The 5,492-nt window shown below is 35.4% G+C and overlaps 1 long non-coding RNA gene across 1 annotated transcript; it reads left to right on the top strand.

The window, feature by feature from the left end:
- Positions 1-913: 913 nt before the first annotated feature.
- Positions 914-5,033, top strand: LOC102801189 (uncharacterized). Its single transcript, XR_438629.3, has 3 exons — positions 914-1,048; positions 3,471-3,788; positions 4,676-5,033. It is a non-coding gene; the product is annotated as an uncharacterized LOC102801189 (long non-coding RNA).
- Positions 5,034-5,492: the final 459 nt, after the last annotated feature.

The following is a 5,492-nucleotide window of genomic DNA, read 5'->3' as shown; positions in this document are numbered from 1 at the left end:
ATTCTGTCTCGACCTGAACATTTTGGTGATTGCATTTTCTCAATCAAAGATGGTATTACCATGTTCCTGACTCAGTGGTGCTAAAACACTGAAAACGAATGTACCAGGAGAACACGCAAATACAGATTTATGGATTGCGTTCACGTGATTACCCAGCCATTTGGGAAATAACGAGAATATATGCCTTCCAATGCGCAATTGGTTATATGTATTACTCACGTTGGATCATGTGGCAATATGAAATGCCTGACATCCAGAAATACCTTACCAAGACTTGTGATATAAAATAACACATTATAATTACGTATTAAACTCCCGGGGCGCAAAGAGAAACAAAATCAATTTACCATGAAAACCTGCCGAAGCTTTACTTTTCAAAATTGTGGAAACGTATATTTATGACACAATCAATAAGGATTTTGTGTTTTCTGCTTTTGAGGCGTGATCACCATTTGTATCGCGTACAGGGACTAGTTTAGTTTCATAATATAATATATCAGCGGCAAAATTAGTGGGATACTACAGCACAGTACGATATTAATGTTTCTAGAAAACGAGTACTTCAAAAACAGATTGTTCACAGCATGCATTGGACTATTCTATTATCAAAATAGGGGCGGTACAGTGATTGGGTTGTTCACTTCCTCATAGTGGTTAAGCGTCAGTTTGATCTAGGAATAATGTCGCCGCATTTATCACAGTTACTGTAGTTTCCTGTCTTTTGATTTGTTGTTTATTTATTTATTTGTACCCGTGCGGATATATTCAAAAGAATCACCATACCATTTAAGGAAGGGCACTGAAGTTCCACTCCTACGTCATCACCACGTTCAGATGGGGCATAATGATCTAATGAGCTGAAATCAACCAACCGGTGTTCCGTTCTAACTAATCGTTAATTCGTAGCGTCGCATTCGCCAACGTATAAAACAGCTCGAATCGCTCTTCGCTGGCACAAGTGACTCGAAACTTGGTACACACCGTAGCACGTCTATTCAGTGAGCGAAATAGCAAGTGTCATACACGTTGGCTACAGCTGTTTAAAAAGGTGAGTTGGCAAGCTAGTTTATACAGTTGTTATGTGCCTGTGCATACATGTGACATTTGTTATTTTCTGTTAATATAAATCTGTTTAGCATCAATCGATACGATATCTCCATTAGTGTCCATGTCGTATTAGTTTCACTGTGCGAACTATCGCCTACCACACGCTTTCCATCGGGAATTATTTAATCAGTTCGCCGTAACGCAAATCATCGCTGTTTACAGTTTTAGGACATTACGAAAAACACATTTACAAATTTATTATTTCTAATTTGGCTCAATCATGTAAACTATAGGAAATTTGATATAAAGTCTTACCGGTCACTGTTTATCAGAAACTAGAATGCTGCAGTAATTCGTCAGTCATCCTTTGAAAGAATAAACTTTGCACATATATAATATTCAAGGCACTTTATTTAATTCATTGAACTTGAAGAAATATAATATATTTCATGCGGTTTCTGACGCAATTCATATTTAATGTGAAACAAAAGCATGTTGCTTGCGGAATCCTTGTGGATGATTACGTTGAATGGTGTATCGCTAAATTTGAATCAATACGTTTCAATCGTACAATCGGTTCACCGTTTTTTTCGAAATCGCCAGGCTATAGCATAAGACACAAATATAGCAACGAGGTGTCAAATTCATACGTGATGTTATGCATTACACGTCACGCAAATAAACAATACCTGTGATCGTTGTCGATTTCAACGCACGTACGTGTATTGAGTTAAGCCGAGTCACCTATCGCAGTCGTCGTGTTGAGTTAACCGTTAACAGGAAGCATGTGTGATCGCATAAACGTATAATTTTGATTAGCCGAATATGCACACACGGATAAAGCCTTAGCATATTACATTATACATGACTTCAATGAGTAGTCATATCGAAGTTCTACATTTCGTTTCCCATGCATGCTATTCGAATTCATTGTTATAATGAACGATTTAGCGTTTTTTTTTCAACTTTGCACTGTGCTAACAAATATTTCCACTATAACATGAAATGCTCATGGCGTGACAGAAACACCAACCTCTACTCTTGCTAGGTATATTTTTTAATATAGTATTCATATTGTCGGCATCACGTGAATCATCCTGTTGGCAATATTTAAAAGATATGCATTATAGAACCAGCCTTATAACGATAAAGTAGAACAGGTGAATTACAATCCTTGTAGAGAGTACTCTAAAACACAAGATTTTATCGGCTGTCATCTCTTGTGAGTAGAATTTCAGCAATCACATTATGGCGTGATTCATTGACCACGAGTGATTACCGGGCAGTGTAAAAATATCAATCACTCCGAGTAATTTTATTAAGTGATCTTTGTTGGCGCCACGATGTTTTCTCCCCAAAATAATTGGACTGTTGATAGAATGTCCTCATTATACATTCAGTATATGATTGATTGATCGGGTAATAAAACGAGTTATTTCTCATTTAATATATGTATATATCAATCGCCGTCGTATTGCTCCTTTGACGCACCGATACATGTCAGTGCATTGCCACAGACACAAAATGAAATTGAATCGGTACACAAAAGATGGGCTTTTGATTACAATTTAACTTTGGGTAAAAGTAATCTTAGTGACATTACAGGTCAGTTAGAATGTTTTGAAACACAATGGTGCATTGATTACTTTGAAAGACATGCTGATATCGTCGATAATCGTAATTTATATATTTTTCTTTTGTACTAACATCGTTGCTAAACACGTGTGTATTGAAAGGTTTGGCTTAATTGATATACGTGTATTATGGACGCGATTATCGTGTATATTAATTGCTCACGCAATGGCAGTATTCGAACATTATAATGAATATAACTTACAATTTAAAAACAGAATAGTTTACAATACTCTGGTGACAACAACTCATATCGACTAGAAATAGATAAATGCTAAAACGTATCGTTTCACCCTTTTCTAGTACAAGTTCAATAATGACCCCCGTGATGAAATCAATCGTTTAAGAAGGAAAATCAGTATTCGTAACTGGTGAATTTCAAGTTTTATACGAAACTAAAATAATTGTGTACATTCAAAATAACACACCGATTTTCATTTATACGGTTACAAAAATAGGTAAAAAGATAAGTCGGTGGGTAAGTTGAGCAATCTCATTTCGATTAATAAAATTACAGTTGTGTGTTTGATTCGTATTTATCATACTAATCGCGGTATTATATAACAGCAAGTTACAAATTACTGCGATTAGCAACTCGGGTTATAAGTCATGGGAACGGCTCCATGTTAATCCCTTTTCTCCTCAAGTCATTGAATCTTGATTAAGTTCTGTGGCTGTGGTTAGAAAGGTATATGTAGAGATTTCGATAATCCTTGAGATTTACATTTTAGTTGAACAGACATCCTTCACAATCTTTTCTCGCCATTTAATATATGTAATATTTATTTTAGGCTTATTATCCGTCATCTATTACACGGTTATTTCACAAGAAATTTGAAGTCATGCGTCAAGTCACAGTCATCACCGCCGCTTTAATGGCCATGTGCCTGTTGATACACTCTGTCAACGTTTCAGCAAAGTCATCCAGACTACACTCTTACCAGAGCTCTGGCACGGCGATGTTTGGAAAGAGAACATCTGATTATATATCATCAGTTGCGGAGATAGACGAATTGATCACACAATCTTTGGAAAATCTACTCACGCTGAGAAAAGCATTTGACGTACTCATGGACAGAGCTGAAAACACCGCCGATGTACAAGAATAGGTAATTATATTAATTTATACATTGTTAATATGAAGCCAAATTTGTATAGCTTAAATCTGAGACGTATTTTTGGACTATCAACGTAGCAATGAAACGTAACCAATCGCGTTTATCTTGCAATTATACTGGCGCCATCTGTAACGCATTTTAGTAAATGCAAATATGAAAGATAAAATTTGTCACAGACATGTACTTCGAATATCTTCAATACATGCTCAGTCGCGTGGATTGCGATTATGATAGGACGTGATGTCACTACTACAGTACAGTGTTGTAGTGAAACTAACATGTTACTGTTCGACTTTTCCAGTAAGCAAGTAATTAGTGTACACCGGTATATTTATTTGAATAATGATTCGAGAATAATTGTGACGTTTAATAAAAGCGCATTGCATTTACTTTTACTTCATGATGCGGTGTTAAACGTATAGTGAATAGAATGTTATTATCAATAGTAATACATTGCAATACAGGATGTTTTTTTAAAAGTCATGTTCATCGATTATCGATTATGTGCCACAATTAAACGATATATTAAACAACAATGGCAACTACCAGAAGCCAACATGTTGCTGTTTTTTCGATGACATTGATACAACTGTTTTGCTCCAGGCAAATGCATTTGGACAATAGCCACGACGTCGATGTACGTCAATGTACACTTTGATGTTTCTATTCTTTTTAAAATATTCATTGTTCGGTGAGTTGTTTAAAACGAAGAAGATCTATAGCATCAATCTTTGTTTTCTAAGGTCGTGTACGACTCTAAAATTAAACTTATTATTTGGCAAAGACAATTCTACTAAATGACATTTGAGTGATGTTAGATTGGTTACTAGAGTCTTGCCACACAAAACCTAATTACAATTTTCATTTTATTCTTTCAGATAATCTTTATTCGTTTCCTTCTCGTCTATGTGGTTTGCCTCGGATAACATTTTACTTTATTTGCAATATCGGTGTGGTGCACGGCGCAGTTGGTCTATTTCCCAATCATGATTTACCTATTGCTAGTAACGACGCCCTAGAACAGACCGGATACCTTCGAGCAGTCGTACACATTTGTCGCACGTTCTTATTAATTTAAACTCAAAATTTCATTTTGTTTTCATGATGTGTATTTTTTATTTGTCACTGGGCAGAAATAAAGTGCACGCAATGTAAATAATTTATGACAATGTTGTAGTTTATGTCAATAGTTTCATCTAGATTTTCATGTTAATTAAACATATCACTTCGATCATGCGCTGGTGTATTATCATTTTATCTCACAGTTTTAGCGTAGTTATTGGACGCTTACCTTCTGCTACTCGTACACAGTCTACAACTTTATCGACAATGAGTCGGTTGTTGAGTACTTGTATTAATTGTATCACCTGCAAAGGTCTAGGGATTCATACATAGATGAATTACCCTTTTGACGAACGTTTTACATCAGTTTACAACACGATATCGCAGACATAAAGATGTAACATCTATTACAAAATATAAAAAATGAAGAAACGATCCGCGATATTTTTGGGTAAAACTAAGTTCACAAAATAACCATCAATATTTACTAAAAGTACTATTTGAAATTGTATTCATTTGAATGGATTTATAATTCAAACGTGGTCCGTCTTTGCATTAGTTTTGTACAACATCAGGTGAAATGGAAATCAATTTGAAATGGAAACAATGCTGCTGCATTGTAATGCATTTCCG

Source organism: Saccoglossus kowalevskii, chromosome 21 (genome assembly GCF_978046115.1).
Source record: "Saccoglossus kowalevskii chromosome 21, keSacKowa6.1, whole genome shotgun sequence".
Taxonomy (NCBI): domain Eukaryota; kingdom Metazoa; phylum Hemichordata; class Enteropneusta; family Harrimaniidae; genus Saccoglossus; species Saccoglossus kowalevskii.
This window is presented reverse-complemented; position numbering and strand designations above follow the sequence as displayed.